General features: G+C 37.5%; 1 pseudogene; it reads left to right on the top strand.

The window, feature by feature from the left end:
* Window positions 1–6,720: 6,720 nt before the first annotated feature.
* On the top strand, window positions 6,721–8,202 carry LOC610821 (annotated as a pseudogene).
* The last annotated feature ends 3,036 nt before the right edge of the window (window positions 8,203–11,238 follow it).

Below are 11,238 nucleotides of genomic sequence, written 5' to 3'. Positions count from 1 at the left end.
GAAGTTTTTGTGCAGCAGGGTCTTGTGGAGAATCTCAAATCGGAAACATATTTATCTCTTTTAACCACGGAAAGCCTCCTGGAGCAGCCTTTCTATCTGCTGAAGGCAACTGATAAAAGATGTATGTTTCAACCACAGGCAAGGCTACTTTTGTGTGGTGACCCTGCTGATGTACAAGTTGAAGGCATGGCATGGAAGGAAAAGACTGAGATCTGTGTAGTCCAATATGGTAGCCACTGGCACATCTGTCTATTGAGTATCTGGAATGTGGTTAGTGCTATATATTTAAAAGATAAACCTATGGAAATATGAGTTACATAAAGCATCCTATAGCAATTGACTTTACCTACTTATTTTTACTCTTTTCAGGGTGGCTACTAGAAAATTTATTTATTTTTATTTAATTTTTTAAAGATTTTATTTATTTATTCATGAGAGAGAGAGAGAGAGAGAGACAGAGACACAGGCAGAGGGAGAAGCAGGCTCCATGCAGGGAGCCTGATATGGAACTCGATCCTGGGTCTCCAGGATCACACCCTGGGGGGAAGGCGGTGCTAAACCACTGAGCCACCCTGGGGGCTGCCCTACTAGAAAATTTAAAGTTACATTATCTCTTGTGGAAGGACTACACTAGGTTATAAAGAATGTGTGTATAATTGTGTCATTTTCTAGGTGAGATGCTTAACCCATCACTGAAAGGTAGAGGCACATATTTTACCACTCAAATTTTGAATGTAAAGCAGAATTATTAGTAACTATAGGCATAAGTTAATACCTCGGGTTTCATTGTATTCAACATGAGTTAAAAATATTTGATATTCTAGTTGTTCAGGCTGTCAATCAAGGACATGGGCTCATTTTACCCATAAGCCATGTTTATGAGAAATGTTAACTTTCCACACCAACAGACCTAACTGACAGCAGGATATGATCAATTCTATCTGTTCACCATTGTACACATAGCACATTGATGAATGACTATTTGTTAAATAAGTGAGTGAATTAATGGATGCAATCACTCCATGTTTCAAGTATTCAATAATGTGAGCTCTTATTGCTATACTCTCAAGTTATTCTTTTGGGGTTTAGAAAGGATTTTCCAAAGGATTTCTTTGTCTTTCAAATTAATACGTGTGATTTAATAAAGCTAATTTTTTTTCAAAAATAAGTTCTTTAAAACATTTTTTTATGTTCTGTTTAAATTTTTGTTTTGTATTTTATTTCTAAACCTACCAGATATTAACAAATACATTGAAGGAATCTAAACAAGATTGATTTATAAATACACTGATAGATGCTTTTAAATGTTTCAGTATTATATATAAAATTAGTATGATGATGCAAGCCTAAGTTATTTTTTCAGTTAAAAATTTCAAATTATAATCATAAGCCACAGGCTAAATTCTCTCAAATGCCATACTTATTTGAATGATCAAATATGCAAATTGTTTAAACTCTTTGGTCAACTTAATTTCTATAGTTAATTCTAAATCTTTTTTTGTTTGAAAGATACTTACTACTAAGAAAATAATTATGCCATTATAAAGTATTTGGGGCAATATCTGTCAGATAGACTCCATGATCCCTGAGATGGTGCCTGATTTCTTGCTGGCAACACTAGTGGAACCCATTGGCCTTCGTGAGGGTCAATGATGTGGACAGTCCTACCTCATATGATGTCAATATCATTGTCCACATAGCTCTGTGGTTCACCCCAGGGCTGGTTACAAAATTTGGAGCTCAATGCAAAATGAAAGTGCAGGATCCTTTTGCAAAATACACAAGAACTTTTTTTTCTTTTGTATATTTTTTTATTGGAGTTCGATTTGCCAACATATACTATAACACCCAGTGCTCATCCCGTCAAGTGCCCCCCTCAGTGCCTGTCACCCAGTCACCCCAACCCCCCACCCACCTCCCTTTCCACTACCCCTAGTTCGATTCCCAGAGTTAGGAGTCTCTCAGGTTCTGTCTCCCTCACTGATATTTCCCACTCATTTTCTCTCCTTTCCCCTTTATTCCCTTTCACTATTTTTTATATTCCCCAAATGAATGAGAACATACAATGTTTGTCCTTCTCCGATTGACTTACTTCACTCAGCATAATACCCTCCAGTTCCATCCACGTCGAAGCAAATGGTGGGTATTCATCGTTTCTAATGGCTAATATTCCATTGTATATATAGACCACAGCTTCTTTATCCATTCATCTGTCAATGTACACCAAGGCTCCTTCCACAGTTTGGCTATTGTGGACATCGCTGCTATAAACATTGGGGTGCAGGTGTCCCGCCATTTCACTGCATCAGTATCTTTGGGGTAAATCCCAAGCACTGAAATTGCTGGGTCAACTAAGAACTTTAAGACCAAGATGATGAGAGCAGAGCTTTGACCCAAGTGTAGGACCATACTCAGCAAGGGCCCTTATGTGATTGCACAGGTTTCATACCTCATTCACATCCTTGTCCAGGTTTAGATTCTGCAACTCCAACTTCAGCTGCATGGTTGAATTTCATATTTAGGTTGCTCCCAAGTGACTCAAATGTGTTTTCACTGAGCCCTGAAAAACCTTTGGTCATAAGGACACACTGCTTTTATTTTGTTTTGTTTTGTTCACATTTTCCCTGCCTAGTAGACCATACGAACATCTTCACATATAAAACTATCTCAGCTTTGGCATATTTTTCATATTTATTTATCTCCCTGCAGTCACAGTTTTAATGCCACTCTTTGCAAAGGCCTGGCATCTATCAGTCTTTCTTGCTGTCAGTGTGCCTAAAGCTCTGAAGAAAGTCAGAGAAATGGTTGACCTAATCCTCATCTTTTCCAGTCTCCTCTCCTCCAACTCCTTCGCTGACTCTATTCTTTCTTTGTCTTTATTCTTTCCTTCTGGTCTTTTTGCACGTGTATTGCACAGAAGCTGCTTTACAAGCACCATAAAAGAGGCTGAAACAATTTTTAAAAAATATTTAGAAAGCGGGTGAGGAGTGGAAGAGAGAGAGACAATATCCTCAAGCTGACTGGTGAGTGTGGGGCCCAACAGGAGGTTCAATCCCAGGACCCGGAGACCAAGACCCAAGCCAGAACCAAGAGTCAGTGTCGCAACCAACTAAACCACTCAGGCACCTCTCTGTTTTTTAACATTAAACATTATATGACTCTTTTTGCTATTGAACTGAGAATATACATTATAACAGAGCAGCTAAATAAAACTAAGAAAGTAAAATCACTTTGTAAAATCAATTAAAAAAATAATCTGAACTCATGTCTCTCTAACACTTTGCAATCTTCATGTTTAATTCTAACAGAAGTAGTACTAGAGGATCTATGGCATTAGGTATTTTCTCTTTAGAATTTGATCCAAGAGGCAGTGTTGAAAGTATGGCCTGACGTGATTCAAGGGATGAAATGAGACTTGATCTACATATTCATTTTAGTAATCTCAGTCATTTGGAAGGGTGTGTGAATTCACATGTGTGAGGTTGGTGGGAAATGATCAGAAGTCTTCACACTTATATGTGTTGGCCAATACTTTGCCTTATACAGTCCCATCAAGCTGCTTTCTCATTGTTTTCAAAACATGAAGGAAATGAGATTATTTCGTTAGTATTTTGCCTCATCCTGCAAAGTTGGAAGTATACCTTATGTGAATATGTTCCATTACTTTGGGAAAAATATTGCTTTTTCCTAGTTGATATTTATGGTAAAATAAATTTGGGAAAGACGTTATGCTGGCAGATATTCATCAGCCTGTAGCACAGGATGCTGAGTCCACCTGTCACAGCTTGTCTGGAATATAATTGGATAAGATCCTATAGCAAGAATGAAATTCATCATGTCGCCACTGGAGAAGTCTATCAAAGTCTTCATTTGTTTCACGATGTCCTTGCCTGATCAAACCCATTTGAATCTAAAATTTTCTAATTCCAAGGACTGACATGATGACGGGAAACAGCTGGTAAAAGGCCCCAGGATGCCTTATGCTCTTTCATGTAATTGCAGGCAGTTTTCTAAGACTATTCAGAAGGATTACTTACAATTATAGTTCATTATGATATCATAGATTTTTCCCCCCAGAGTAGATAGTCAAAATGTATAACATTCTTGTTGTGGATATATTAATACCAACTTTCTTTGCAAGAATAAATTACAAAAACATCTAAGGCAGCGTAAACCCAACTATATTAGATTTATTCTTTCCTTGTATTCAGGGAGGAATTATTATGAAGCTAAGATTACATGTATGTAAATTGAAAAACTCGGGGCCTGCCACCATAACACACACCCAATCAATCAAAAGTATTTTTCTTTTGTGCAAATGACTTCACATGTTATATATTACCTTGTATGACTTTTACATCAACCATATGAGGTGGTAATAGCTGGTATTTTATTTGATAAAACCAATTCTCAGTCTTTTTGTTATTTTCTCATGGTAACAGATATGGTCAGTAGGAGTAAAGCCAGATCATCTAACTCCAAATTCATTTTTTTTTACTTTAACAAGGGCTAAGAAAGCAATACTTTTTGAAAGTAATTCTTATAGCAGGATGTCCTTTAGTGCACTACACATAGGGATTACTACTTGTTCATCATAACTGGATTCCATAAATAGTTTTATAAAAATTGAATGTCATTACCTGTATTAAATCATGGAAAACTTATACACAACTAATCAAGAAAGAAAATACATATCATCTCATTTTAATTCAATTTCATCTAAAATTAGATACAGATAGATTATTGAGCATTTTGTTCAATCAAAAGCATTTTGTTGCAAGAACAAACTGATTCAGGTAGTTTATGCTAAAAAGGGAAAATGTATTAGAGCTCAATCAAAAACCATTCTGTTGCAAGAACAAACTGATTCAGATAGTTTATGCTAAAAAGGGGAAAACATATTAGAACATATGGTCTTTTTTTTACACAATCTTAGGACAGGATATATAAAATTAAATTTGAGGTAAATCTGAGCTATGATCAGCTTTTTATATCTGATTTGTTTTCTCTTATTGATGACCACTTTTATCACCTTTCTGTGGATGTGACTACAGGAAAGCCCCTGATATTAAGCAGCCAGATAGGCCTCCCATTCCTGAACCTCATTTAAGACCTACTTGCATAAAAAAATATGATTGGCCAAGCTCAGTAGTGTTACCCTTTCCTTGAAAAGGAAAGTTCAAGGTTATACACAGGAAATATGATGACCAGCTCTTGTTCCTTTGGTGTGGAGCTGGGAAAAGCTATCACAAGCATTTATGGAATAAGTAGATTCCTCAAGAGCACCTATTAACTGCATAATATTCTATGAATTGCAAAATTACTCTGGATTAGTTTTCTCTGCTACTTTCAAGGAAGATTTTTTTTTTTTTAAATCTCAAGTTTAAATTCGAATGCCATCGAAAAGGAAAAATGGTTTATTTCTGTTCCCTTTGTTTCTTTATTGCTTTACATTTCACTTGAGAATACCAACTCACACCACGATTTAGAAAATTGTATAGAAGTCAGTCAGTGCTTGGATCAAGTTAGTAAAAAATATGTTTTAAGGCACATGCAAGGTATTATGTTAGGACCTTTAGGTAAAAAAAAAAAAAATCAGATGAAAATTCTTTACTCTCTATAGATTTGTTTATTCTCAGTGACATGATCTTACAAACATTCTGGGCATGATCGATTCAATACTCATTGTTGTCATTTATAATTATCATTGACAATTGTCATTTACAGTTATAAAACACCCTGAAGGAAGTAAATGATTTATACTCAGCGCTAGTTAGCTATCTAACATTCAGTCTCCCTTTCTTTAGGAACAGACTTTTATGTTGTTGGAGGTGACCAAAAGCCTAACTAACATGGTGTTTTCCATTCCTTTCTTGGGTGGGTGTGGTCAGCGACATCTGAGCACAAATATGGGTGGGATTTCTGGTAAAACTCTTAAAAGAGGTCTCACCAAGGTTTCCTTTCTACCCATGACTGAGTAATTGATACTTGACTTGCCCTTTTGCTACTGTAAAACCCACTTACCACAAACTGATATATAAACAATGTGTCACACAGCTTTTCTAAAGCAGTGAGCAACAGATAAAGCAGGACCTTTACCCTTGAGAGAAAAAGAGATGACCGCCATATTCTCTAAAATAAAAGATACTCCCTGGGACTAAGGACAAAACTGAGATGGACTAGACCAGCCCTAACAAAGAATGAAGGATCAAAGGGGTCTCTCAGTAATTAATCGGCCTATAAAAACAATAGATAACATCTTTTGAAGATTAGCAGCAAAAACCAAACACCCAGAATGTCCAGTACAAAATAAAAAACCCCTAGTGATATGAAGAAGCAGGAAAATTTGTGTACCATAATGGAAATGGAAAATTGATAAAATAGAAAAAATACAAATGATCGAGGTAAGATATTTTAAAAAACAGGTTAGTGGAATTATTAAGCTCCACTAAGACAGGTAGGAGAGCAAGAAGGAGCACAAGAGGAAGACGGAGAGAAGGGAAGAGATCACTACAGGATAAAAAATATTATAAACAACTTTATGGCAGTTAACCCAACAGCATGGATGAAATAAGCAAACTCTTGATAATTAAAACCTACTCAACTGATGAAGACAAAAGTAGAAAATTTAATATCCTTATAGTTATTAAATAAATTGAATTTATAATAAAACCTTCCAGAAAAAAAAAACAAAAAAACAAAAAAAAACTCTAGGCCCAAATGGCTTCAGTGGGAAATTCTATCAAACATTTAAAGAAAAGTAATAATGGCTTTCTCTGCGGAATCACCAGGGCGGCCGGGACCCTGTACACATATCTTGAAAACTGGAGGGCCTTCAAGGCTCTCATTTGCTCATTACAGCGGGGCTCAGGTCCGCGTGCTCTCCGCACCACCCCACTTCCACTTTGGCCAAACCAACCGCACCCCTGAATTTCTCCATAAATTTCCTGCCAGCCAGGTTCCAGCATTTGAGGGTGATGATGGATTCTGTGTGTTTGAGAGCAGTGCCATTGCCTACTATGTGAGCAATGAGGAGCTGTGGGGAAATACTCCAGAGGCAGCAGCCCAGGTGGTGCAGTGGGTGAGCTTTGCTGATAGCGACATAGTGCCCCCAGCCAGTACCTGGGTGTTTCCTACCTTGGGCATCATGCACCACAACAAGCAGGCCACAGAGAATGCAAAGGAGGAAGTGAGGCGAATTCTGGGGCTTCTGGATACTCATTTGAAGACGAGGACTTTTCTGGTGGGCGAACGTGTGACACTGGCTGACATCACAGTTGTCTGCACCCTGTTGTGGCTCTATAAACAGGTCCTGGAGCCTTCTTTCCGTCAGGCCTTCCCCAATACCAACCGCTGGTTCCTTACCTGCATTAACCAGCCCCAGTTCTGGGCTGTCTTGGGGGAGGTGAAACTCTGTGAGAAGATGGCCCAGTTTGATGCTAAAAGGTTTGCAGAGAGCCAACCTAAAAAAGACACCCCACGGAAAGAGAAGGGTTCTCGGGAAGAGAAGCAGAAGCCCCAGGCTGAGCGGAAAGAGGAGAAGAAGGCTGCTGCCCCTGCTCCTGAGGAGGGGCCCCTGCTCCTGAGGAGGAAATGGATGAATGTGAGCAGGCACTGGCTGCTGAGCCAAAGGCCAAAGACCCCTTTGCTCACCTGCCCAAGAGTACCTTTGTGTTGGAAGAATTTAAGCACAAGTACTCCAATGAGGACACTCTCACTGTGGCACTGCCGTATTTCTGGGAGCACTTCGATAAGGATGGCTGGTCCCTGTGGTACGCTGAGTACCGCTTCCCTGAGGAGCTCACTCAGACCTTTATGAGTTGTAACCTCATCATTGGAATGTTCCAACGGTTGGACAAGCTAAGGAAGAATGCCTTTGCCAGTGTCATCTTCTTTGGATCCAACAACAGCAGCTCCATTTCTGGAGTCTGGGTCTTCCTAGGCCAGGAGCTTGCCTTTCCGCTGAGTCCAGATTGGCAGGTGGACTACGAGTCCTATACGTGGCGGAAACTGGATCCTGGCAGCGAGGAGACCCAGATGCTGGTTCGAGAGTACTTTTCCTGGGAGGGGGCCTTCCAGCATGTGGGCAAAACCTTCAATCAGGGCAAGATCTTCAAGTAAACATCTCTTGTCATCATCGCCTAGTTGCCTGTACCTGCCCTTCAGAGAGATGGGGGTCATTAAAGGAAACTGAACATTGAACCCTTAAAAAAAAAAAAAAAAGAAAAAAAAAGAAAAGTAATAATGATCTTACACAAACTCTTTCAAATACACAGAAGATATATTTCTAACATTTAAAAGAAAAGGAAACTGTAAGATCATATTCCTCATTAATATCAATACATTTGACAAAATGTATGCAGGATTTCTGTACACTGAAAAATTATACACACACACACATTGTCAAAAGAAGTTTGAGACAATCTTAAAAATGGAGAAATACACCATGTTTGTAGGTTGGAAAATTCAATACTCTTCAAATTGATATCTAGATTCAAATAAATCCCAATGCAAATCTCAGTAGGCTAGGATTTTCTTTTTCAAAACTTTACAAATTAATTTTATTTAAAAATTTTTTAAAGATTTTATTTATTTGTCAGAGAGAGAACACAGGCAAAGGGAGAGGCATGTAGAGAGAGAAGCAGACTCCCCAATGAGCAAGGAACCCTATGTGGAATTCAGTCCCAGGATCTTGAGATCATGATCTGAGCCAAAGGCAAACACTTAACCAACTGAACCATACACCCAGGCATCCTGACTAATTTTAAAGCAGGGAAATGAAAAGATCTTAGAGCTTGTAATAGAAAACACAGGATGATGATTTTGCAAATTTGTGGCAAGCAAAGATTGTTTAACAATAAACACACTAGCCTCACAAAAAACAACCTGAACGTCATTAAAATTAAAAGACATCATTAAGGAAATGAAAAAAGAAGCCAAAGGCTTGAAAATACACTTGAAATGTTTATATCTGGGACGCCTGGGTGGCTCAGCAGTTGAGCATCTGCCTTTGGCTCAGGGCCAGATCCCAGGATCCAGGATCAAGTCCCACATCAGGCTCCCTGCAAGAAGCCTGCTTCTCCTTTTGCCTGTGTCTCTGCCTCTCTCTCTCTCTCTCTCTGTGTCTCATGAATAAATAAATAAAATCTTAAAAAAATGCTTATATCTAACAAAGGACTTGCATCTAGAATACATAAATAGCTACAACAAATCCATAAGTAAATAGACAAATAGCTCATTTGTAAAAAGTCAAGACTAAATAACACTTCACAGAACATGTACAGATGGCCAACAATCACATGAAATATATTACCTATCACTCATAATCAGAAAAATGCAGATTAAAATCACATTGTGATACACTAGAAAGTGTAAAATTTTAAAACCTGCCAAACCAAACATTAGCAAAGATGTGAACCATTGGAATATTGTTGGTTGAAGTAAAAAAAAAAAAAAAAAATGCTACCACTTGGGAAAATTCTGGCAGTTTTTATAAAATTAAGCATACTATGATTAGCGATTTCACTCCCAAATGAAGTTTACCCAAATATTTAGCTATTTATCCAAATATCCACAAAAGCATTTGTTCAAGAATGTTTGCAGCAACTTTCTTCATAATAGCCCCAAACTGGAAACAATCCAAACATCCATTAACAGAAGACTAGATTAACATTTGATATGCTTACATAGTGGGAAACTACTTGGCAATTTAAAATGCAGAGAACTGGGGACCCTGGGTGGCTCAGTCCTTTAAGTGCCTGCCTTTGGCTCAAGTCGTGATCTCGGGGTCCTGAGATTCGAGCCCTGCATTGGGCTCCCTGCTCATTGGGGAGTCTGCTTCTCCCACTCCCTCCTCTCCTGCCCCTGACTCTACTGGTACACATTCTGTCTCTCAAATAAATAAATATCATCTTAAAAAAATAAAAAGCAAAGAATTAATGATGAATGCAACATGAGGAAGTACTAAAAATATTATGCCTGCTATGTGACCAAAAACAAAAACAAAACAAAAACAAATGAATAAAAAACAGATAAAATGAACTCATAGAGTAAGAAATAGAGTGTTTTCTAGCTAGAGTAGAGCTTGATAGGAATCAGGCATGAGGGAATTCTCTAGAGTGGTAGAAATAATCTATTTCCTGATGAAAGCCATGGTTTCATGTATGCATGTTTCAAAACTCATCAAATTGCACATTTTGTATTCATGCATTTCATTTCCTGTAAATTTTACTTCAAATGAAAAATAAAGTAAGTAGCAGACACTATCCTCATCCCATCATCACCTTTCTTCCTCCTTCCTAGAATGCACACCTGGTGGCCGGAGCTTCAGTAAGTATCTTGAACCTTGACATGATGTTGAATATGTAAGGCATTGGCTAATAATGATTTGACAGAAAAAAGAAACAGAGTTTAGGTCTCTAACAATAATGTTCTCATAGATTGGTTGGAGTGCTTTTTTCAAAGTCTTATTTGTTATTTGAATTTTTTGTTATATGAAGCTGGATATAATCTTAATACTAGATGACTAGAGAAAATGTGTGTGTGTGTGTGTTTAAATGAGATACAGTCTCAAATATCAATTACAATATATTTGTTCACAGACTGGACAGAAACATGTGTGCATTCATCTAATTTATGCTCTTTTATTTGGGGAAAAATGCATATCAAATGCTGCAAAATGTCAGTCTGTTCTTAAAACCTCTAAAGAAAAAGATAGCTCAAGCTGTTATGCATTTCAGTGTCTTCTATTGAAATGATCTAAATGTCACTTGCTGTAATTGAGGGTCATTTTTTGGGGAATGGGACATACAAGTCTTAGTGGAAATACAGAACTTCTGTGGGTTCTTACTTGGAGATTTTGAATGATGTCTCCATTCTGTAAGAAAACCACTGAGAAACCTTGACTGTGTTAACTATTTCTTTCATCTCCCTTTCTCTCCTCTACGTTTCCATTCTCCTCTCTCTCCTGGCCTTCCTGCTCCTGCCCTTTCTCTTTTCCCTTACTTTTCTTTCTTTTTATTGATTTCTCTTTATTTTATTTTATCTGTATTTATTTCTCTTTATTTTCTTTGCAATATGGCTATTTTGCTATAATATTTATTGTACTGTAATACTAAGTGGCTATATGTAAATATAAATAATATAAATTACATTATATTGTATATGTTATAAATTATATAAATATATTATGAGTAAATACTGAGAGAATAGTGAGTTCGACTACTTGGTAAATTTGTT

This window comes from Canis lupus, chromosome 8 (genome assembly GCF_011100685.1).
Source record: "Canis lupus familiaris isolate Mischka breed German Shepherd chromosome 8, alternate assembly UU_Cfam_GSD_1.0, whole genome shotgun sequence".
Classification (NCBI taxonomy): domain Eukaryota; kingdom Metazoa; phylum Chordata; class Mammalia; order Carnivora; family Canidae; genus Canis; species Canis lupus.
The sequence above is the reverse complement of the archived record's forward strand: the minus strand, read 5'-3'. Positions and strand labels throughout refer to the sequence as shown.